Raw genomic sequence first — 25,888 nt, forward strand, 5'->3', positions numbered from 1 at the left:
ATCGGAGCAACTCAGGTGACTGGCATCCCCAACTGCCCCAATTTTCATATTTGTGTTGTTCTCCACAGGTGGGAGTTCCACTGTCAGAACAGACTGAACCTGCTCACTAGCCCTGCACTAACGTGGAATTATTATGGGTACAGGTGTAATCAAAGTTTGGTGGGTTACACTCAGGCCAGGCCCTTGTCTCTGGCTCTGTAACGGAGCACTGACTCAGCTCTCCCAGGAGCCCCTCTCTGCCTGAACACAGGTTGCTCTTACAGGCCCAGCTCACGAGGTGACATCTCCCCTGTCTTTCCACCCAGACGCCATGGAAGGCTGGAGAACTGAGCAGGATTATGACATCACAGGTATCAAGGAGACTGAAGAGCTGTAACAGAAGAACGGCCACGCTGGGTCAAACCAAAGGTCCATCGAGCCCAGTCTCCGATCTTCCGACAGTGGCCAATGCCAGGTGTTTCAGAGGGAATGAACAGAATAGGGAATCAAGTGATCCATCCCCTGTCGCTCATTCCCAGCTTCTGGCAAACAGAACCTAGGGACACTCAGAGCGTGGTGTGGCAATCCTGCCCATCTTGGTTAAGAGCCATTGATGGACCTATCTTTCATGAAATTATCTCGTTCTTTTTTGAACCCTGTTATAGTCTTGGCCTTCCCAAGAGCCTCTGGGAAAGAGTTCCTTGGGTTGACTGTGCATTGTGTGAAGAAATACTTCCTTTTGTTTGTTTTCAACCTGCTGCCTCTTAATTTCATGTGGTGACCCTGAGTTCTTGTGTTATGAGAGGGAGAAAATAATACTTCCTTCTTTACTTTTTCCACACGAATCATGATTTGCTATCATATCCCCTGTACTTGTCTTTTCGAAGATGAAAAGTCCCAGTCCTGTTCATCTCTCCCCATATGCAAGCTGTTCCATACCCCTACTCATTTGTGTTGCCCTTTTCTGAACCTTTTCCAATGCCAATATATCTTTTTTGAGGTGGGGAGACCACATCTGCATGCAGTATTCAAGATCTGGCTGTACCATGGATTCCTAGAGGGGCAAGATGATATTTTCTGTCTTGTTATCTATCCTTTTCCTAATGATTCCCAACTTTCTGTTTCCTTTTTTGACTGCCGCTGCACATTGAGCGGATGTTTTCAGAGAACTACTCACAATGCCTCCAAGATCTCTTGTTGAGTGGTAACAGCTAATTAGCCCCCATCATTTTGGCTGTATAGTTGGGATTATGCTTTCCAATGTGCATTACTTTGCATTTCTCAACCTTGAATTTCATCTGCCATTTTCTTGCCCAGTCACCCAGGTTTGTGAGATCCCTTCGCAGTCTCCTTTGGACTCAACTAGCTTGAGTAGTTTTGTATCATCTGCAAATTTTGCCACCTCACTGTTTACCCCTTTTTCCGGATCGTTTATGAATCTGTTGAACAGTACTGTTCCCAGTAGAGATCCCTGGGGGCACCACTATTTACCTCTCTCCACTGTGAAAATGGATTATTTATTCCTACCCTTTGTTTCCTATGTTTCACCCAGTTACTGATCCATGAGAGGACCCTCCCTCTTATCCCATGACAGCTTCCATTGCTTAAGAGCCTTTGGTGAGGGACCTTGTCAAAGGCTTTCTGAAAATCCCAGTATGTCAGTGCACTGCAAGGCCGTCAATGGCTTCTAAACTTTCTCATGGGGACATCGGAGACATGGTCCAGTTAACTTGTGTTCAGGCCGAACAAGAACCCAGATGCAACCTGCTGTGAGAACCTCATTTAAATAATGATGCCCCTGTGCCAGCACAGGTCACAGGTCAAAATGTGTAACTTCAATAACAATGGTGATTGGAAGAGCCCAGACTAACCACCACAGGAATGTACTGACTATGACCCCTTACTTCAAATGCACTGTGGCCTTGTGGATAGAGCACTAGATGGAACTCAGAAGGCTTAAGTGCTCGTCCTGGCTCTGCTACTGTCTTGCTGGGTGATCTTGGGCAAGTCACTGCTCTTCTCTGTGGCTCAGTTTCCCATCTCTAAAAGGGGGCTAATGTTCCACGCCTCCTTTGTAAAGTGCTTTGAGATCTACTGATTGAAGATGTTAGATAAGAGGTAGGGCTCTTTATTATTTTATGATAGAGGGTGCTTTTCCTAAAGCTTCCAGTCCTGGAATCAAGTGAATGATATGAGAATCTCTGCTTTTTATTTTATTTGTTAACCATTTTTAAGCTCTCTTGGCTGCAAAGAGAAGCTGGAGGACGTGAATTGAATGCACCCTCGCGGCTTAGACACCAGCAGGCAAATGAAGAGTTCCCCAGAGGAATTTTTTTGGAAAATCTCACTATTTTGAAGCCACTCTCATGATTTTGGTGGGGCCCAACTCATGGTTTTGGAATGCTTGGGCTGGGGATACCGTGAAAGTTTGTCTGCGCTCGTAGCGCTGGGTAATCACTTCAGGGCTGCTTCTCGCTTCAGGCTGGGAGATTCCGCCTCAGTCACAGCGGTTTTATGAGTTCCCACAAGGAGGGGGAAAATGTCCCTTGCCTAGAGGCTTGAGAGTCGTAAAGCTCGGAGAAGACCCAGGGTTTTCCTGGGAAATCGGATGCCCTCTCTCCTGCCTTATTCTGAGCTCAGCAGCTCAGCCCCCTGGGGCGGTTGCCCCATCCTATCTCCTGATGTAAGTACGGCATTGACAGCTCACAGGCGAGAGGAGATTGCAGGAGGGCAGCCCCATTCTGACCTAGAGACGACATCAGCACCTGCCTGATGCCAGAGCAGCAAGCTGCAGTCAGGTGTAGCCTGGGTACTTGTTGCTGGTTTGAGAGTATCTGTGGTTCTTAGTGTCTGAACCCTGGGAAATGAGTTCACTCCTCCTATATCTCAACTGGGCCTCCTGCCTAACGATCCTGAGATGCACGGTGCTGTTTCTTGCCTTTCATGCTGTGATGAGCCTCGCCAGATCGGAGGTAAGTGAGAATCCTCGAGAGATGGAAATGCTGGACTGATGCCAGCTGAATGCAGAACCAAACATAAGTATTTTTAAATCAGCAGGCTCGGACGATCTACACCAAAGAGTCCTCAAAGAGCTGGTTCATGAGGTTATTGGCCCACTGACATTAATTTTTCACAAATTTAGGATTACTGAGGGAATTCCAGAAGGCTAGAAGTGTGCTCATGTTTTGTCAATATTCAAAAAGGTACGGGAGGTTGACCCGGCTTATTATAGGCCAGTTAGCCTGAAATAATGGGCAAAGCGATACAGGATTCAATCGCTAAAGAATTAAAGGACGGGAATATATTTAAAGCAGGTCAACAATGTTTTATTGAAAATGGGTCATGTCAAACATAGATGTGACAAACTTAGACTTTAGTAAGGTGTTGTTTTTCATAGATTCCAAGACAAGATGGGCCTATTGTGATCTTCTAGTCTGACCCTCCTGCATAGCACAGGCCAAAGATCTTCCCCACCGTAATTCCTAGAGCATACCTTTTATCAAAATATCCAATCTTGATTTTAAAAATTGCCAGCGATGGAGAATCAATCCACCAGGACCTAGGGAAATTGTTCCAATGGTTAATTACTCTCACCGTTAAAACTATACGCCTTATTTCCAGTCTGAATTTGTCTAGTTTCAAGTTCCAGCCATTGGACCATGTTAGACCTTTCTCTGTTAGATTGAAGAGCCCATTTGTAATTATTTGTTCCCCATGTCGGTATTTATAGCCTTTAATTTTATTGTATATTCTATACAATATCAATGGAGCACAGGTTAAATGGACTGAGTACAGGCTAATGGCTAACTGGCAGATCTCAAAAAGTAATTTTCAATGGGCTCCTCGAATGTGGCTGTTTCTAATGGGGCTCTGCAGGGATCAGTACTCGGTCTGATGCTAGTCATTATTTTTATCAATGACTTGGAAGTAAATATAAAATTGCTGCTGGTTAAAATTTGCTGATGACCCGAAGATTGGCAGAATGGTGAATAACGATGAGGACAAGGCAGTCACACAGAGAGTTCTGGAGAGGTTGTTTGTCAAATGGGGCCCATTCAAACAAAATGAATGTTCACACAGCCCAAAACAGAGTTATACATCTAGAAAAGGGAGGGCATATTCAGCTTTGGATTGGACTAGCTTTAGTTTTGTATCATCTGCCAATCTGGCCACTTCCCTGTTTCCCCCCTTTTCTAGATCACATGTGAATATGTTGAACAACTCTGGTCCCAGTACAGATCCTTGGGGAACTTTGCTATTTATCTCTCTTTATAACTCACCATTTCTTCCTACCTTTTGTTTCCTATCTTTAAACCAGTTACTGGTCCATGAGAAGACCTTCCCTCTTCTCCCATAACAACTTCTTTTGCTTAAAAACTTTCTGAAAGTTGAGGTCCACTAGATCCACTGGATCGCCCTTCTCCACATGCTTGTTCACCCCTGTGACGCCCCATATTCTTCATAGAAATATTGTTAGATGAATGTTGCATAACTAAGATATGTTTTATGCAATATGGGTCGTGTGAGATATCATTGGAAAGGTTATGATTTACTGAATGTGATTATCCTTTCTGTGTGGATGTATCGTTTCTGTATCTGAAGTAGGAATACGAGCTATGTATCAATTACAAAAGTGCTTGCACCAGGGGAATGCCCACCAAACAGTAGGGAGTCAGCCTGGATGGGCCATTAGGAAGGACAATAGGACTTGGAAGATACGAATCTTCCTCCTTCCTGAGAAGTTTCCTGGGATGCTGCTTTGACACTGCAGGGTCATGTGATCATGTCACCTGGTACTGAGCATCATTATGGACTGATGGTATTTGTCCACTAGGAGGGAGTGGGGGTCAAACTGGGAGACAAAGGATTCCTGTCTTATCCAAATCCTATTTAAGGCTTTTGGACTGGAGTTAATCTGGGTTCTTGTCCACCACCTCCCTGCTCAAAAAGGAAGACTGCTGAAAACACCTGGTGAAAGAAAGAAACTAAACTGTGGGGGAGGAGGGCAGGGGCTGAGCCCAGGTGAGAAAGATCTAGCCTGTGAAAGGAATAGCTGGATATTTAAGCTGCAAGCAGTGCAGTTTACCTTCCATAAACTTTGCAACTGCACAAAACAACATTTAGGGTGAGAATGTACTTTCTATTAAGCAGTTAATTTTGCGTATTAACCTTAGGTGGTGTGTTTTGTTTTATTTGCACAGTATTGTGCTTTGATCTGTTTGCTAGCCCTTCTAATCTCTTAACATTTACCTTTTGTAGTTAATAAACTTATTTTTGGTTTCTTCTAAAAAACAGTTTGTGCAATTCACAACTGGCGGGGTTGGGGGCAGCTATGCATATCTTCCTGCACATTGAGGGAGGGAGAGAATGTCATGAGCTTACGTTGTTTAGATCTCTGTACAGCGCAAGACAATATAATTTTGGGTTTACACTCCTGAGGGTGCGTGCACCTGAGTGCTGGGCAATCACCGAGGTGAGTCTTCCCAAAGAGAGCTGCTTGCATACTCTGCGTGATCCTACAGCTGGGTGTGTCCCTGCCAGTATGTGTGTGCAGCAGGACAGGGTGAAGGAGACCAGGCTGGTGGAAGAGATGGGCTCAGTGGGACCCCAGTAGATCAGGTGGCACCCCGCAATGGGGTGTCCAACCCATCACACCCCCCTCAAAGAATTCCAGGAGATTAGTGAGGCAGGATTTCCCTTTTCAAAAGTCGTGTTGACTCTTCCCCAACAAATCATGTTCATCGATGTATTTCATAATTCTGTTCTTTACTAGAGTTTCGACCAATTTGCCTTGTACTGAAACTAAGCTCACTGGCCTGCAATTGCCAGGATCGCCTCTGGAACCTTTTTTACAAATCAGCGTTACATTAGCGACCCTTCAGACATCTCAGACAGAGGATGATTTAAGCAATAGCTTACGTACCACAGTTAGTAGTTCTGCAATTTCATATCCGAGTTCCCGCAGTACTCGAGGGTGAATCGGGAGTGCCTTCTCGAAACCATTCATTGAGTCAAACTCAAATGATAGGACTCCATACAGGATGAAATAATCTGGCCTGTGTGATTCAAAAGGTCAGACTAGATGATCGAATGGTCCCTTCTAGCCTTAAATGCTATGAATCTGTGAATGATTTTACACTTCTAGCATGTTCCCTCTTGAAATTGTCCCAGTCTTTTCAATCTCTCTCTGTACAGAGGAGTCTTTCCAGGCTTTTAATCACTTTGGACCCTCCAATTTCAACTCATGACAAGGTGCTCCACCCTTCCCCACTGCCCCCAGAAGAGGAGGTGAAAGTGCTTTGGAATGCAGGGAAAGTACCTTCCACACCCCAAAGGGATGGTCCCTGATGAGAGCTGGGTCTGGGGTAGAAGCACCTTAAAAGGAAGATTTTGAGCCATGGGAGAAGTCCTTGCTCACAGAAAGAAGCACACTCAGTCTGGGCCTGGGTTGAGAATACTTGTCCTACAGAAAGGACCCAGAGCTGGGCAGAGTGATGCTCTCTCAACGCAGGGTGCTTGGTCCTCTTAGCACTGTCATAACAGTCCCCGGTCAACCAGGGACACTTTGTTGTGAGTTAATGCCTCAAGAGGGTGAAATAAGACCTGCAGTGGGTATGTAGCGAAGTGTTTGAAGCCTGAAGTTGGCAGACCTTCATCAGCCCACTGCGGGCTGGCAGGTGTGGTGCCAAGAGTGGGATCTACAAGGCACCATATCCCAGTGACTGCTGCTGTGGTGGGCAGAGAACCAGGCCCAGCAACAGCACTGCTATCCCTTTGACAAATGGCATCTCAGCAGCCTCGGGGGCCATGGATCAATGTTCACATTGCACTCCCTGACCCCAGCGGTACCCAGGCCGGGCCGGGGAAGCCAATGATCCAACCAACAGACCAAATTCATTGATGAATCCTGCTCACGTGCCACTTGAGGCACCTTGCGCGTACGCTAAGAAGAAGAAGCAGCAGCCTCAAATGTTAGATAGCAGCTTTCTCCCGCCTCCGGGTCAGATGCCACCCCTCCCTGCAGGACTAGCCTAGGACTGGCCACCAGAACTAGCACCACTGACCCAAATGGTCCTGATCATGATCCTAAGGTCACCATGAAGAGCCCATCAATGCTCAGCAGCTCCCAGGCAAGTGGGCTGAACTCGTGCCAAATTGTTTTCTTTTGGTGTAAAACAGCTGCCGTTAAGGATGGTATAGGGGTTATATCAGCACATGTTTGGGAGAATTTGCATGACCCATTCCTGGCTTCACCACTCAGGAGTAGCATGGCCATCCCAAATGCATGCAGATAAAACCCCTATATCGTGCATTCTCTAAATATGGAAATAGGAAACACTGTTGTCCAGATGTCAGATTTCTCCCCCAAGGTCTGAATTCGGGGACTGGTATCTGTGGTTCATTGCATACACTGCAGTCCTTAAACCTGCAGAGTTTTATAAGCTCTGCAGGAGGGAGAACTTTGCAGGCTCTCTCCTTCAACGCTGATAAACTCTGCAGGCTCCTGGTGCCAGCAATCCCTGTTTCTCCAACTCCTGGATTATTCCGAAAAGAAAAGGAGTACTTGTGGCACCTTAGAGACTAACAAATTTATTTGAGCATAAGTTTTCATGAGCTACAGCTCACGGCTGCTACGCTGAAACCTGGATTATTCCAGTGACCCCTGTCATGGGCTGTGCTGTGTGCCCTATATGGGCTGAATCATAGGAAAGCACAATGCCTACCCATGATGCCTCAGAGTGCAATACTCTCCCAGAAGGAAAAACTTTCCTCTGGCCCCACATGGCAATCCCCTCTGGCTCCTTGTTATCCCAGTTTTATTGAGGAGTTCTCTCTAACCATGCTGCTTTTTCTCTGTGTGGCAGGCTTCTGAGAGGAAGATGAGGCGCAGACACAAAAAGAAGAAAAAGAAAGGTAAGCAGTCCCTGTCCCCACAGCTGTGGTGGCAGACTCGGGCCCCATGCAAAGCAGAGAAGTCTATTCCCCCAGTCGCCTCCCCTCTTCCTGCGAAGGCACAGACATGCCCAGAGTCGTGCAGAGGCACTGGCTGGGGCTCTGTTCACACGCTGCCCCTGAAATCTGGGGCTCTGGGGTGCTAGGAAGCAAAGGATGCCCATGCAGTTCAATATCTCCCTTATGTCTCACTTCTGGCAGCTTTTGGACGTCGTGAGAAAGAGATGGAGGAGGCTTGTGCACCCCTAGAGACATGGTAAGCAATGCCCCCCTCCATAAATCTGCAGTGGCTCAGTCCCCTCCTTTAGCGTCATGCAATTCATCCCCACTCAGGGGTAGTAGCCCTAGTAATCCCTCCCCTGTCCCGACCTGTATACCAGGCAAGCATCTATTCTCCTTTAGAATCATGCAATTCATTCTCACCCAGCAGAAGCTGCCATCTCTTATCCACCCCCATGCATCATACAGCGGGTCATTCCCTTCTTCAAGCATCATGCGGCCCATTTAATCTGGAGTGGGGGAGGGGCAGTAGATTGTGTCTACTGGACTGGACCATCCTCCCCTGCAAGAGCGGGAGAAAACGTTTTCTGGGAGCAGCCCTGTGCACACCTGGGAGGTGAGGTGGAGAGTTCAGGGAGGAAGGCTGGCCTTTCTTGTACGGTGAGTAGGGTGAAAGGGATCCTGCAGCACTTCTGTAATGCCCCCTCCTCCACCCCAACCTCCAGTCCCCCAGCATGCGTTCCCAGTTGGACTTCAACGTTGGACCTTCAGCTCTGCAGCATAAAGCACCCCTTCGAGCTAAGGAGGTAGGTGCATTAGTTGGTAGCTGCAGCAGGCCATTCTCCTATTTGTTGATTAGCTTGTGCGGAAGGGACATGACACACACGCTGCCAGTAGGACACACTCTCACCTTCTCAGCACTAGACAGGGATCACCTAAGAATCCAGCTTACCCAAAACCAGAACATCCAAGGCCTGGGTATTGCAGGGGAGGAGGTTGCCTCAGTGGAGAATGGGACACGGAGCCTTTCAGTGCCGCACCTCTGTGTGAAAGAGGGCCTGAGAGCAGGGCTTGCCCTCAACTATCTGCTCTCTCTGTTCCACAGCTGCCGCGTGCCCCTGGAGAAGCTCACCTTGGCTGACAGCCTCAGGCTGGTTGAGAGGAGGACACAGTACGTGGGCAGATACCTGGATGAAGTTCTGATACCGTAAGGCAACTGAATGGGGGGCACCAGACTGGGGTCTGTGTGGGAGGGGATAGTGAATGTAGAGAGCAGGGAACAGAGAAAACCAGACACTCCAGGAACGTAAAATAACAGGGAAAAAGCCTCTAAGAGGCTTTAGCTTTCAAGGTGAGACACCAGTGAAAGTGAGGTGAGGGAGCAGGGAATTGATTGCAAGCAGGCTCAGTTGGGCAGGAGTAGGCCAGGCCTATAAATCCAGGAAACTGGCAACAGACGGAGGCTGCCGCTGGGAAAGGGCAGTCCCTCCCTGGGAAGAAGGGGGAGTGTTTGGAGGTTGTACACCCAGCAGGGGAATGAGGAGTAACAGGAAGCAGTCCAGGGAAGAAGCGGAGACGGCTGGGAGAGGAAAGCCCAGAACTTCTGGCTGGAGGGTCATAGATTCATAGATTCATAGATATTTAGGCCAGAAGGGACCATTATGATCATCTAGTCTGACCTCCTGCACAATGCAGGCCACAGAATTTCACCCACCACTCCTAAAAAAGACCTCACACCTATATCTGTGCTATTGAAGTCCTCAAATTGTAGTTTGAAGACCTCAAGGAGCAGAGAATCCTCCAGCAAGTGACCCGTGCCCCATGCTACAGAGGAAGGCGAAAAACCTCCAGGGCCTTCCAATCTGCCCTGGAGGAAAATTCCTTCCTGACCCCAAATATGGCGATCAGCTAAACCCTGAGCATATGGGCAAGATTCATCAGCCAGATACTACAGAAAATTCTTTCCCGGGTAACTTGGATCTTACCCCATCTAAAAACCCATCACAGGCCATTGGGCCTATTTACCATGAATATTTAATTACCAAAACCATGTTATCCCATCATACCATCTTCTCCATAAACTTATCGAGTTTAATCTTAAAGCAAGATAAATCTTTTGCCCCCACTACTTCCCTCGGAAGGCTATTCCAAAACTTCACTCCTCTGATGGTTAGAAACCTTCGTCTAATTTCTAATCTAAATTTCCTAGTGGCCAGTTTATATCCATTTGTTCTTGTGTCCACATTGGTACTGAGTTTAAATAATTCCTCTCCCTCTCTGGTATTTATCCCTCTGATATATTTATAGAGAGCAATCATATCTCCCCTCAACCTTCTTTTAGTTAGGCTAAACAAGCCAAGCTCCCTGAGTCTCCTTTCATAAGACAAGTTTTCCATTCCTCGGATCATCCTAGTAGCCCTTCTCTGTACCTGTTCCAGTTTGAATTCATCCTTCTTAAACATGGGAGACCAGAACTGCACACAGTATTCCAGGTGAGGTCTCACCAGTGCCTTATATAACGGTACTAAAACCTCCTTATCCCTACTGGAAATACCTCTCCTGATGCATCCCAAGACGACATTAGCTTTTTTCACAGCCATATCACATTGGCAGCTCATAGTCATCCTATGATCAACCAATACTCCAAGGTCCTTTTCCTCCTCCGTTACTTCTAGTTGATGCGTCCCTAGCTTATAACTAAAATTCTTGTTATTAATCCCTAAATGCATGACCTTACACTTCTCACTATTAAATTTCATCCTATTCCTATTACTCCAGTTTACAAGGTCATCCAGATCCTCCTGTAGGGTATCCCTGTCCTTCTCTAAATTAGCAATACCTCCCAGCTTTGTATCATCTGCAAACTTTATTAGCACACTCCCACTTTTTGTGCCCAGGTCAGTAATAAAAAGATTAAATAAGATTGGTCCCAAAACTGATCCTTGAGGAACTCCACTGGTAACCTCCCTCCAACTTGACAGTTCACCTTTCAGTAGGACCCGTTGTAGTCTCCCCTTTAACCAATTCCCTATCCACCTTTCAATTTTCCTATTGATGCCCATCTTATCCAATTTAACTAATAATTCCCCATGTGGCACAGTATCAAACGCCTTACTAAAATCTAAGTAAATTAGATCCACTGCGTTTCCTTTGTCTAAAAAATCTGTTACTCTCTCAAAGAAGGAGATCAGGTTGGTTTGGCACGATCTACCTTTTGTAAAACCATGTTGTATTTTGTCCCATTTACCATTGACTTCAATGTCCTTAACTACCTTCTCCTTCAAAATTTTTTCCAAGACCTTGCATACTACAGATGTCAAACTAACAGGCCTATAATTACTTGGATCACTTTTTTTCCCTTTCTTAAAAATAGGAACTATGTTAGCAATTCTCCAATCATACGGTACAACCCCTGAGTTTACAGATTCATTAAAAATTCTTGCTAATGGGCTTGCAATTTCTTGTGCCAATTCTTTTAATATTCTTGGATGAAGATTATCTGGGCCCCCCCGATTTAGTCCCATTAAGCTGTTTGAGTTTCGCTTCTACCTCAGATATGGTGATGTCTACCTCCATATCCTCATTCCCATTTATCATGCTACCATTATCCCTAAGATCCTCTTTAGTCTTATTAAAGACTGAGGCAAAGTATTTGTTTAGATATTGGGCCATGCCTAGATTATCCTTGACCTCCACTCCATCCTCAGTTTTTAGCGGTCCCACTTCTTCTTTCTTTGTTTTCTTCCTATTTATATGACTATAGAACCTTTTACTATTGGTTTTAATTCCCTTTGCAAGGTCCAACTCTACTTGACTTTTAGCCTGTCTCACTTTATCCCTACATATTCTGACCTCAATAAGGTAGCTTTCCTTACTGATCCCTCCCTTCTTCCACTCCCTATATGCTTTCTGCTTTTTCTTAATTACCTCTCTAAGATGCTTGCTCATCCAGCTTGGTCTACAACTCCTGCCTATGAATTTTTTCCCCTTTCTTGGGATGCAGGCTTCCGATAGCTTCTGCAGCTTTAATTTAAAATAATCCCAGGCCTCCTCTACCTTTAAACCCATAAATTCTTCAGTCCAATCCACTTCCCTAACTAATTTCCTTAATTTTTGAAAGTCAGCCCTTTTGAAATCAAAAACCCTAGTTGCAGATTTATTTTTGTTAATCCTTCCATTCAGTTTGAACTGAATTAGCTCATGATCACTTGAGCCAAGATTATCCCCTACAACCATTTCCTCTATGAGATCCTCATTACTCGCCAAGACCAAATCTAAAATGGCATCCCCTCTAGTCGGTTCAGCAACTACTTGTTGAAGGAATCCATCAGCTATCGCATCTAGGAAAATCTGAGCCCTATTATTATTACTAGCACTCGTCCTCCAGTCTATATCTGGGAAGTTAAAGTCTCCCATGATCACACAGTTTCCATTAGTATTTACTTTATTAAAAACATTAAAAAGGGCTCTATCCATATCCAAATTAGATCCCGGCGGTCTATAGCACACCCCAAGCACTATCCCAGGGGAGGCTCTAATAGTTTTCTTCCCCAATTTAATTGTTGCCCAGACAGACTCAGTCATATCCATTTCATCGCTTCTTATTTCTTTACATTCTATCTCATCATTGATATACAGTGCTACTCCACCACCTTTACCTTTATTTCGGTCTTTCCTAAACAGCACATACCCTTCAATACCTGTAGCCCAGTCATGACTACTATTCCACCAGGTCTCTGTTATACCTAGAATATCTGGTTTCACTTCCTGCACCAGTAACTCTAGTTCCTCCATTTTGTTACCTAGGCTCCTTGCATTAGTGTACAAACATCTTAATTTTTGCTGTTTGGCCTCACTCACATTCTGTACCCTATTAGGCACGGTTATTTTACTACCAGTATAACCTATTAGACTTGTATCTACACTGCCCTTCCTCCTACCTACAGCTGTATCCACTCTTACTTCATTTTCTTTCCACTCTATGCTAAATTCTGGCGTGGAGATTACCTGGACATCTCCCAACCATCTCCCCCAATTTCCTAGTTTAAAGCTCTCTTAATCAGTTGTGCCAGCCTCCATCCTAGAAGTCTATTTCCTTCCCTACTCAGATGAAGTCCATCCCGAGAGAACTGTCCTCTATCCATGAATGCCTCCCAATGGCCATACATCCCAAAGCCCTCCTTATAGCACCACTGCCTAAGCCATCTATTGATAGTCATAATCTTGTCACACCTTTGTTGCCCTTCTCTAGGAACAGGCAGAATCCCACTAAAGATCACCTGAGCCTCAATTTCCTTAAGCGATCTCCCCAGCCTAGCATAGTCTCCCTTAATACTTTCCAGCGAGAATCTAGCCGTATCATTTGTTCCCACATGAAGGATAATTAGGGGATTCTTTCCCGCTCCCTTTAAAATCCTTTTCAACCTCAGGTCTACATCCCGTATCTTAGCACCTGGAAGACAGCACACCCTCCTATTTTCTGGATCAGCTCTGGTTACAGGCCTATCTATTCTTCTCAGTAAAGAGTCCCCAATCACATAGACCTGCCTTTTCCTAGTGACAGTGCTATTCTCCAGTCTATCCCCTGTTCCCTCTGGCTGCAAGTTCTTTCCATTCCCATTCTCCCTTGTAATCCTTTTTAACCCATCCTGTATCCTCCCTGGACTGGAACCGGGAGTAGAGGGCAGGCCCAGGTTCCCCTACCAGCTACTGAGGGCGTGGCACAGACCGGAAGGACAATGAACGGGAAGCCTTCCTGGGTCACTGCAAGAATCATAGAGAATTGAAGGACTGTACCCCAAAGGGGAGAAACGCTGAGAGACAGGGCCAGCGGGCTGAGTCATGAAGACTGAGGTTCCTGAAACGAGAGAGTAGCTGCACTCCCAAGAGAGAGACGGAGTGATGGCGTGCGACATGGGAAGGGGCATTGACCTCAAGAGCCCATCCACGGAGTGACCAGGAGGAGGCACCAGAGAAGCAATGAGGGGTGCCCCCCATGACAACGTGGTGGGAAATGCAGGTACTCGGTCACCTCTGTGGGAAAGGGATTGTGCAGAGGACTGTAGACCGAGTGAAGCGTTGTATGAGACAGTCACCCTGATGTCAGGGGACTGTGAGAGAGACTGTACTCATGGTGGGTGACATAAAGAAAGAGAGGGAAAGTCTGTACACTTGGCTGCATGAGAGGCAGGGAAGGTGCTACCTTCCTCTCCTCCCCCCATGAGGAGCAGTCTTGAGCGGGAGGCTCTGTGATGAGCTGTCCACCCCACCCAGGACTGGAAGGGGCTAAGGTGGCCAGGCAGACGTGTGAACTCTGCAGGGTGCACCCGGAGGAAGAGTCAGGGAGCAGTGAATTGATTGCAAGCAGACTCAGCTGTGCAGGAATAGGCGGGGCCTATAAAGCCAGGAAGCTGGCAAGAGATAGGGGCTACTGCTGGGAAAGGGCAGTCCCTCCCTGGGAAGAGGGGGAAGTACCAGTTTGGAGCTGGTACACCCAGAGCAAGGATGGGAACCAGAGTAGTAGGAAGCAGTCCAGGGAAGTAGCAGTGAAAGCTGGGAGAGGAAAGCCCAAAACTCCTGCGTTGAGGGTCCCTGGCCTGGAACCAGGTGTAAACTGCGGGCCCGGATTTCCCAAACGGCCACCGAGGGCACGGCATAGACGGGTGGGGCACTGAAAAGCAAGACTATCTGGGTCACTGTCGGCGTGAGAGATAATTGAAGGACTGTACCCTGGAAGAGTAGGAAATGCTGAGTGGCCTAGCCACGGGGCTGAGACAAAAAGAGGACACTGCAGTTCCCGGAACGAGAGAGGAGTTACAGAATAGAATCTTTCTATTAAAAGAGCACTCGGTCCCCAGTCATGCTCAAGGCCCATTGTGCTAGGTGCTGCACCTGTGCGTGTGACAAGGGGGTTATCGTTATCGATAAAATGGGTGCCAGCTCCCTCTCGCAGTCCTTCGTTCTCCAGTTGATGTCCTTGTGTCAGAGCGTGGTGTGCCATGCATGCCTAGACACTGCCCCATTGCAGTACAGTTGGAAGGCTGTGCCCAAGGTTTGCCTTTGCTCAGCAGGCCCATGTCCCATCTGCCCTGTCTGCTCTCTCCCACAGGCCGAGTGTGATGACATTTGCCGTGAGCCGGTTCTCTGATTCCTCCATGGAATCCATCAGCTCTTTCCCTTGGAATCCCAGCTCCTTTTCCCTGACAGAAGCCTCCGTGGCTCGGTCAGAGCCCCTCTGCCACACAAGGGAGATCATGGCTGTCAAGGGCTGGGAAGGATCCACTCATCCCATCCAAGACCAGCCTCTCCCCAGGCCTCCTGTCCACAGCAGACGAAACCGGCGAGAGCAGATCACGAGTCTGGACCAGACATCAGTCAATGGCTTAGACTTCAACATCCGACAGAAGCATCTGCAGAGCCAACTGGGGGCACCTACCCCATACACAGAGTCACTGGCCAAGATGATCCCTAATGCCCTTGCTCTGCGCCCACCAGACAGAGACCCCAGGGTGAAGTTCAACATGAGCAGGGTCCCTTTCCTAAGCCATGAAGTCCTGGAGGAGCTGGACTGTCACCTGAACACAAAGAGACTCCAGCATGAGCAGGGCTTACCCCTCACCCCGCAGAAACCTCACACAGCTCCTCTGTTGCCTCTAAGGGCCCCCAGTCAGATGTGGCTGGAGGATGGACATGCCCTACCCACAGACAGAAGGCAGCAGACTTGTTCCACGAGTCTTCCAACACCAGTGGAAGATACCACCATGGAGACGGGCAGGAGTGATGGCACAGCTGGAAACCAAACTAACCCAGATCGCTGCACTCTGCCAGCAGGGATGGATCTGACATCGGCACCTCCAGGAACTGTAATAACAGAGAAGATGCTCGCTGTGACACTCCACATTGATAGGAGCGAGCTGAGAAAGCCCCTTCCCAGTTTGAGTGGCACCAAAGGGACTGAAGAGAAGCTGGAGCTGCACATGGAGAGGAAGGTTATCTCCGGAGAAGGCTCCTGCCTGAGGCCAGGGGCACAGGCTGGTGAGAGCAGGGCAGATCTTCCCAGGACCCAATGCCATCAGGTTGCCCCAGAGGCACCAGGCTCTGGGCAGCTACCAAGATCCATTCTTGACTCTCTCATTGCTGGGCAGGCTGCACACGACCTGCAGATCAATCACCTGATGGAAATGTTGAGCAGCTCCCGCCCCTTGGCGAGCCATGTCTCAGTCTGCTGTCTGTGCCGCAAGGCACATCAAGGAAAGATGAAGGGTAAGAAAACTCAGGAGGAGACACAAGAATCTGCTGAGCTTCATGGTCTTCGAGACATCCCGACTCCACATGGGTTCGATGGAACTATGAATTCAAAGCTCTTCAGGGACCAGCAGCCTATCAGAGTCTGCAAGAAGTGCGGTAAGCTTCTACAGAAGAGACCAGCTGACTCTGCAGGTGCTGACTTGCCCAGAACGTCCCATGGAATTCCCCAGCGATGGACTCCAGGAGACTCTGCAGCATCATCCAACCACAACAAGATGCCAGTGGTGTGGCTCCTTCCAGCAGACAGGAGCAAGAGGCAGGATGGAATGGGGAAAAGGGCTCCCACCAAGCAACCGAAGATGGTGTCCATTGCAACAAGTACAACAGGGCTTTCGCAAGCAGGGGAGAAAGCAACTGGGAGTCCTGACACTTCTCCTCCAAAGCCACCAAAGGCCTCCAGAGCTAGGACATCATCCCCTTCAAGGAACAAAGTTCCAGTTCTCAAACAGATCTTAGTGTGCCTGAAGCAAACCTTCTCCAAGCTTCAAAAGAAAGTGAAGTCCCAAATGTCCAAGGACTCTTGTTCAAGAACACCTAATCCTAAATTTACAAAGCCACCCTTTCGAAAGGCAAGGGCCTCTAAGGGTGTCTGGTAATAGTATAAGAGACCTACTGTCAATCAAACCCTAACTCTGCCTCTTTACCCCTTATACCCCACCCCTTGACCCCTTCGGCCCCGACCACCTGTCACCGGAAGTTCCACCCATGGGGGTATTACTTCCAGAGTCAAAGCGGACACATGACAGGAAGCAGAGTGTGTCATGTGACCCCCTCGAAGAACTCCTCCCACTGCCCTCTACTAATCAGGCTCAGTTTTTCCCCCATAGGCCTCCCCGAGAGGAGATTTGACTAATCCGGGAGAGTTCCAGGGCAGGGTGACCCTCCGTTAGTGGTTCATGTGACCCCACTAAGAACTGCTCCCACCTTCCTTCTGCCAATGAGGAGGGGTTTCAGCCTCATAGGACTGCCCTGAGAGCAGATTTGACCAATCGGGGATATTCCACGTTTGGGTGACCCATCCGGAAGTGTTTCATGTGACCCCTCAAAGAATTCCTCACACAGCCCTCTATGAATCAGGAGGGGTTTCAGCCACATAGGGCTGCCCAGAGAGGAGATTTGACCAATTGGGTGTGTTCCAGGGCGGGGTGACCCATCCGGAAGTGGTTTGTGTGACCCCTCTAAGACCTCCTCCCACCTTCCTCGACCAATCGCAATGGGTTTTGGCGGCATAGGACCACCCTGAGAGCAGATTTGACCTTTCGGGGGTGTTCCGTGGCGGGGTGACCCGCCCAGAAGAGGGTTGTGTTACCCCTCTAAGAACTACTCGCAGTGCCCTCTGCCAATCAGAGTGCAGCACCATCACTCCATGAGTCCCAGCACCAGAGCAGAAGAGGCCATCTTTTACCAAGAACGCGTGCTTTAGAAATTGTGGAAACATGGACTCCTTCACCACCCCCGTGAGAACTTGGGACTTTGTTTTAGCCCCAAAGGCCTTTGGACTTGTGTGGAGACACCCCAATGAGTGTGGTGGCCTCTTGTCATCCACCCCCCTGGAGGAGGAAGGCGAACGCAGCTTGGGGGAGTCACCGGAGAACAAGGTGAAAGGAAAAGACATGGCTCAGGTAAATGAATGATTAAGAAGTGGCGGTTGATGATGGGGTGAAATGGGATTAGGAACCCGAGGGGCGGGAGAGTTTTGTAAATTTAAAAACAAGTAGTGGAAACTTACACTGTTTCTTTTCTGAAAATCTCTCGACAGCTCGACGATGCCTTTCCAGAGGCCCTGGAGGCCGCAGACAGCGTCGCATCAAGTAGCGAAGATGAACCAGGCCCACCTTGTTTTTGCTCAGCGCCGATCCAAATTGTTGAAGAGGACTCCGAGGATGACGGCTAGAAGGTGTTTCGGAGGAGGTTTGGCATGGGACCCAGTAAGCCAGTGCCACGTCGTGAGCGTAAAAAAGGCATGCGGACTATTGTACGCGTTGCTGTTTCTGCTGTCCTCAATCGCTGCCTTCGGGAAAAGCTGTTTGAAGATGTGAGGGCTGTGTCATGGGTCCGCCAGCCTAACGGCACCATGGCTGTGTGACGTGGACTTCAGTGGATAGAAACTGCCAGCTCCGGGGCCGGTGTGCTGAGCTGTGTTTGGAAAGCCTATTAAACACTGTTCTTGCCATAGGTTAAGCTGTGCAATGTCTGTGCCTCACCCAAGAACATTTAGCGCACGGGGTGACCTTGATAAATGCTGTGCAATTTAGTGCAGACCCTGACCGTGTTTGAAAGAAAATGACCAAACCGGAAGATGCTCCTTCCAGCGTTATATTGACCGTCTGGTCTGCACAAAAAGTTACGGAACCCTGCTTCAGAAAAAGACCAGTTGTAAGAAATCAAAAAGGATTAAGTTAGAAAATGGTGAGGGGACAAACAGCGACATACAACTTGGTAGCTGTAAATTGAAAAATAAAAAAGAGGGCTTTGTGACTATCTGTGTTTCTGTTAGAAGGTCTCTGGCCCTTGGTTTCTTTTCACGGAGATGTATGTCTTTTAAAGAAAAGAAAAGAAAAAAGAAATAAAAGCAACCCAGTTGTGCAGACAACTTATTCCCCCACCCCAGATCACAAAAGGGAATGCTAGGGAGGGGGGATCCAATCACCCTGCTAACTATTTTGAAACAAAGCTTCAGGTTCCTTGGAGACTGTCTCTTTCAACAGAAACTCTCTTGAATTGCTGCTGGACTGGAAGAGGAGGTATGCTCCCTGTTTTTAACTCTGAAAATATATATTCTATAAGGCCATTCTTTGGCCATGCTGTCTTCGTAAATAATGGTGCCTTTCTCTCTTGCAGTGTGATCTGTTTAGCATGGAACCGGTAACTTTAAGCTGCATTTCACCACCAGGCCAAGGTAAAAACCATTTTAACTATAGTTGTGCTTAATAGTGCTATATTTAAAAAACAGAAAAAACAAACAAACAAAAAACAAACTTCAGGTATTACACAGGTTGTACAGAGAATAATCCTAACTTAAGATTTTTGCTTGTTCTTTCACCTGAAGGCCCAAACACACACCGGGGTGGGGCGGGGAAACAGAACAACCGTGTGCCTTTTAAATGCATGTGGGTTTACTGAAAAGTATTTGATTGCAAACTGTTGGTGTTTTTCAACTGCTGGAGTGTGTGTGTGTGTGTGTGTTGTGTGTGTCTGAGTTTTTGGTTGCAAACCTGGTTTGATGTGTTTATGAAGCTGCTGTTTGTGTGTGTGTGTGTGTGTGAGAGAGAGATGGGGTGGTTTTTTCAAAAGTATTTGGTTGGAAATGGATAGTAATGGTGTTTTTAAAACTAACAAGGGTTTTTGTGCAAAATGGGTTTTAAAAGCAGTTTGGTTTTTATTTTGCAAATGAGATGTATTTTAAAAAAATGTTTGTGGGTTTGTTGTTTCAATTGGTAGAAATCAACTCTAAACCTGTGTTTGTTGTACAGCCTGAAAGGGATTATTTTGTTTTAAAGCTGTGACATTTTAAATAGAAAAACATCCTAATGAATATTTTATTTTTTTAAGTTTACAAGACAGTTCCATGTGTTTTATTATAACGTTGTTTGCTTCACAGTAAGGTCAAAACACGAGAGGGTAAACAAGCTGAAAAGAAAAAGGAAAAGAGCCAGCTGAAAAGGAAAATGGACCAGCATCAGTGACTGAAGGATGGATGAAGCCCAGTAAATCTATTTTGCTTATTGGTTTGGTTGTTTTATGAGGTTTTGTATTCTAAGTATATACATAGGTGTGGGTGAGAAAGATGGTAATGTTCAGTTTTGTAAAATGTTTTTCCCCGCCACATTGGCAAGAGCAGCTTTCCTGACAATGCTGTAGTCGAAGCGACAGGGACACCTCCACCAGAACGGCCAAAGAACCAGGAATCTGCTTTGAGACCTTTAACAAGGCTAACGCAAAATAGAACAAGGATGCAGATGAAGCATCAGGGCAGTCGAAACCTCATAGACGTCAAACCCAAGGACAACAAAACCCAACCACACAAACACCCCTCCAGTTCCTCAGAGGCCACCACCACACCGAGCCCTGAGAAAACTGTGAGCGAAAACGTCCACATTCACAAACCCGGAGCACGCGCTCTAAGGGTTGTGAATAAAAAAGTCAGGACTGACAAACCATTCTCTCAACACCATAAGCACATCACACCTCCCCCATATTCTAGTATTTGGGAAAAGTATGATGCTACATTCAGAAAATGATTAAGATTTGGGGAAATATGACGCTTTCTTCAGAATACCGGAGGCTCCTCGGAGTCTGACTCTCAAATTCATAGATTCATAGATTCATAGATATTTAGGCCAGAAGGGACCATTATGATCATCTAGTCTGACCTCCTGCACAATGCAGGCCACAGAATTTCACCCACCACTCCTAAAAAAGACCTCACACCTATATCTGTGCTATTGAAGTCCTCAAATTGTAGTTTGAAGACCTCAAGGAGCAGAGAATCCTCCAGCAAGTGACCCGTGCCCCATGCTACAGAGGAAGGCGAAAAACCTCCAGGGCCTTCCAATCTGCCCTGGAGGAAAATTCCTTCCTGACCCCAAATATGGCGATCAGCTAAACCCTGAGCATATGGGCAAGATTCATCAGCCAGATACTACAGAAAATTCTTTCCCGGGTAACTTGGATCTTACCCCATCTAAAAACCCATCACAGGCCATTGGGCCTATTTACCATGAATATTTAATTACCAAAACCATGTTATCCCATCATACCATCTCCTCCATAAACTTATCGAGTTTAATCTTAAAGCAAGATAGATCTTTTGCCCCCACTACTTCCCTCGGAAGGCTATTCCAAAACTTCACTCCTCTGATGGTTAGAAACCTTCGTCTAATTTCTAATCTAAATTTCCTAGTGGCCAGTTTATATCCATTTGTTCTTGTGTCCACATTGGTACTGAGTTTAAATAATTCCTCTCCCTCTCTGGTATTTATCCCTCTGATATATTTATAGAGAGCAATCATATCTCCCCTCAACCTTCTTTTAGTTAGGCTAAACAAGCCAAGCTCCCTGAGTCTCCTTTCATAAGACAAGTTTTCCATTCCTCAGATCATCCTAGTAGCCCTTCTCTGTACCTGTTCCAGTTTGAATTCATCCTTCTTAAACATGGGAGACCAGAACTGCACACAGTATTCCAGGTGAGGTCTCACCAGTGCCTTATATAACGGTACTAAAACCTCCTTATCCCTACTGGAAATACCTCTCCTGATGCATCCCAAGACGACATTAGCTTTTTTCACAGCCATATCACATTGGCAGCTCATAGTCATCCTATGATCAACCAATACTCCAAGGTCCTTTTCCTCCTCCGTTACTTCTAGTTGATGCGTCCCTAGCTTATAACTAAAATTCTTGTTATTAATCCCTAAATGCATGACCTTACACTTCTCACTATTAAATTTCATCCTATTCCTATTACTCCAGTTTACAAGGTCATCCAGATCCTCCTGTAGGGTATCCCTGTCCTTCTCTAAATTAGCAATACCTCCCAGCTTTGTATCATCTGCAAACTTTATTAGCACACTCCCACTTTTTGTGCCCAGGTCAGTAATAAAAAGATTAAATAAGATTGGTCCCAAAACTGATCCTTGAGGAACTCCACTGGTAACCTCCCTCCAACTTGACAGTTCACCTTTCAGTAGGACCCGTTGTAGTCTCCCCTTTAACCAATTCCCTATCCACCTTTCAATTTTCCTATTGATGCCCATCTTATCCAATTTAACTAATAATTCCCCATGTGGCACAGTATCAAACGCCTTACTAAAATCTAAGTAAATTAGATCCACTGCGTTTCCTTTGTCTAAAAAATCTGTTACTCTCTCAAAGAAGGAGATCAGGTTGGTTTGGCACGATCTACCTTTTGTAAAACCATGTTGTATTTTGTCCCATTTACCATTGACTTCAATGTCCTTAACTACCTTCTCCTTCAAAATTTTTTCCAAGACCTTGCATACTACAGATGTCAAACTAACAGGCCTATAATTACTTGGATCACTTTTTTTCCCTTTCTTAAAAATAGGAACTATGTTAGCAATTCTCCAATCATACGGTACAACCCCTGAGTTTACAGATTCATTAAAAATTCTTGCTAATGGGCTTGCAATTTCTTGTGCCAATTCTTTTAATATTCTTGGATGAAGATTATCTGGGCCCCCGATTTAGTCCCATTAAGCTGTTTGAGTTTCGCTTCTACCTCAGATATGGTGATGTCTACCTCCATATCCTCATTCCCATTTATCATGCTACCATTATCCCTAAGATCCTCTTTAGTCTTATTAAAGACTGAGGCAAAGTATTTGTTTAATAGCCTCTGATGTAGAAGATACCGCTGATGGTCCCGTAGAGGAAGCCCGCAAGTAACCCTGAAAATGCAGAGGTGTATATGGAGAGAGTGAGAAGTTGGCAACGTGAATTACCCAGATTTGGGGGGTCGGTATATTGTGAGGAATTTCGTTTTGTCAATCTTGAGTGAATAAATTCAGCTCAGCAGGTTGTTGAAGCCAGACACAGGGGAATACAGTTAGTTCTGGATGAGGTTAACGGTAGAGTAGGCCCTGATGATTCTGTTCAGTTACGTTTAGAGAGACGAAATTTAACTAGCCCTTTGTTTGCGGTCAGAAGAACTAGGGATGAGCTGTCTGCTGAGGATTTCTTAAATCAGGCCTCAAAGCTGCTACAGAGCAAGAGAGAGTTGCATGTCGATGGGACGTTGTGACAGTTGGAACAAACAGGGGTGGCGGTGCTCGTAGAGTTTTAAATTCTATCCTCAGTAGTTAAATCATGCATATAAAGAGACAATGCTTAGTAGACCTGACTTACACCGGTTTTGCGGGTGGGCTCTTGGCCATTTTGTCTGACCGTAAACCTACGGACGCGGAATCATTAGCAGGGGTGAGAAAGTTTCATGGGAAACTGGGGTGGTCAGATCCAAAACAGGTTCTGCTCAGTGCCGTAGCAACATTGGAAGAGCATTGAGGAGTCACCATACAGGTGGTGCTGTCTGCGGCGAAAGGCGGACGGGGCTTCTTTAAAACGGGGGCGGGGGGCATGTACCCCAAGACTTTTTTCATCCTCTTGCACGATGAGCATAACTATGGGGTTCTGGATGTGAAAAAGTTGTTTGGTGAGAAAAAATATTGTGAGTTTTGCCACAGAGGGTACCGTCAGGACCACTCTTGCAGGTATCGTTGCTGCCTCCGTTTGAACGTAACATGCTTGGACAGCATGGGCGTGCAGCTGAGGTGTCCTAGCTGTAGACTGTATTGTTGGTCCAAAGAGCGTTTAGACAGACACGTCGACTAAGGCGAGTCGAATGCCTGTCTAAAACTTTGTGTGATAAATGTCAGTCTTGTGTGGACAAGCGGCACAGGTGTGAAGGGAGGCGCTGTAAGCAGGGTCAGGGTTTGATCGCTGGTGATGTAGACAGTCACCTGTGTTTTCTGGAGAGCATTCGAAAGCCCGAATCCTCAGAAAAGTATATATTTTTTATGATTTTGAATGCACACAGAAAACTGGGTTGCACACGCCCACTTATATTTTTGCTATGTCCCGAAACCCTGAAAAGCCCTGGGAATTTAAGGGCGACAGGTGTCTTTCTCTGTTTGTTTAGACCTTTATTGGCAAAGAGTTCCAGGACTACACGTTCCTAGCGCTCAGTTCCAAAGGTTATGATATGTACTTCATTGCGAGACAGTTCCTGAGGAAAAAGACGTGGATAGAATTGATCACTCAGGGTAGTAAACTAATGTGTGTGGAAGTGAAAGCCCTAGGCATTCGTTTGATAGACTCTTTTCAAACTTCTTGCCCATGAAGCTTAGCAAGCTCCCGCAAGCGACGGGGTTTGAAGGGTGCAAAGGGTGTTTTTCCACCTCTTTTTAACACTTTAGAAAATCAAAATTACATGGGGACTCTGCCCGGCGTGGAGCACTCTGGTGTGGAAAGCATGATGCCCAGGGAGAAAGCAGAGTTTCTCGACTAGTGTTGGGACCACAGATATGAGATGTTTGACTTGCAGAATGAGCTCACCTATTCCTGTCACAGGATGTCAAAATTTTGAGACAGGCTTGTATCCTCTACAGAAAAGAGATTATGAAAATGACAGAGATGGGAGATATAGTAGAGAAAGAACCTGGTAAATTCACCGAGATAAAACTGTGTATAGATCCATACTGGTACATAAAGCTGGCATCTGTCTCCATGGCTATGTACAGGATTTTGTTTTTGGAGCCTAACAGGGTAGCTCTTTACAGGGTGGGGAACTACAGGTAGGTTCCTACTTTTTAGACGTTAATCCCAGTGTTGATGGGGTAAGCATGGCTTTTGAGTTTCATGGGTGTTTTTTCTGCGGTGTTGTCGCCTATTATTGTGAAAAAGCACAAAATCCTATGACGGGGACAACTTTTGGGTTTCAGACAAGGAGCTTGCAGATCTTCTAAACTGAACCCAGTTGCCTCTCCTGCCTAGGGATGCACTTTATGGGGGGAGGACAAACGCTTTCCGTCTGTATTACAAACTTAACCCTGGGGAAGAAATCCACTCTTATGATTTTACCAGCCTGTACCCTTTGGTAAACAAAACCAAGGAATACCCCATCGGACACCCTGATATAATTTACGACAAATTTGGACCCCTTGCAAATTATTTTGGAATTGCAAAAGTTAAAGCGTACCCCCTGCGAAGCCTCTTTTTCCTGTTGATACCTGTCAGAGTGGGTGGCAAGCTTTTGTTCCTGCTATGCCGAACCTGTGTGGAAACCGAGCAGCGGGAGACATGCACCCACACTGATGAGGAGAGGGCCATCCTGGGGACTTGCACGGTGGAATTGAACACGGCCATAGCGAAGGGGTACGCGGTGGCTAAAATCTATGAAATGTGGCATTTTAAGGAAAAATCTGATGAACTCTTTTCAGCGTACATAAAATTACACCTCTGCCAGAAACAAGAGGCTTCAGGGTCTCCCAGCTCGTCCACAGATGAAGAAAAACAAAATAAGTACATTAACGATTTCTACCAGCAAGAAGGCGTGCTTTTACGCCAACACGAGATCAGGTCGAACTCCGCTAAATGCCAAATCGCTAAGCTGTTTTTCAAATCTCTGTGGGGTCAGTTTGGCCAAAGAACAAACCTACCCAACACCAGCATCGTGAGAGATCCTGACAAACTCTTTCAGAACCTGTTTTCCCCCAATTACGAGGTTTCGTCCTGCGAGTTTATCGAGGATGAAACCGCGTGTGTGTCTTGGAAGCACGCAAAAGACCTGCACTCTGTCGCTGGCAATACCAATGTCTTCATAGCCTGTTTCACCACCGTTTATGCCCGCTTAGAACTATACAACCCCCTAGACAGATTACAAGAGTGGTGTCTGTACCACGACACAGACTTGGTGACATTTGTGAAAAGGGAGGGTGACCGGAATCGCCCTCTGGGGGTTATTTAGGGGACCTCACAAGCGAGATCCCGCCTGATCCACACATCACCGAGTTTGTGTCGGCAGGCCCAAAAACATATGGATACAAGCTGTTGGGAGGAAAGGCCTTAGGAAAGTCAAAGGTATTACCCTGAACGTAGCAAACTGCGAAAAGATCAACTTTGACAGTATGGA

The 25,888-nt window shown here is 46.6% G+C and overlaps 1 long non-coding RNA gene across 1 annotated transcript; it reads left to right on the forward strand.

Annotated features, from left to right (window-relative positions):
• Nucleotides 1–18,882: 18,882 nt before the first annotated feature.
• LOC311518972 lies at nucleotides 18,883–19,941 on the forward strand. Its single transcript, XR_014711166.1, has 3 exons — nucleotides 18,883–18,983; nucleotides 19,081–19,138; nucleotides 19,841–19,941. It is a non-coding gene; the product is annotated as an uncharacterized lncRNA (long non-coding RNA).
• The last annotated feature ends 5,947 nt before the right edge of the window (nucleotides 19,942–25,888 follow it).

Source organism: Lepidochelys olivacea, assembly GCF_965140295.1.
Source record: "Lepidochelys olivacea isolate rLepOli2 genome assembly, chromosome: 3".
NCBI classification, from domain to species: Eukaryota; Metazoa; Chordata; order Testudines; family Cheloniidae; genus Lepidochelys; species Lepidochelys olivacea.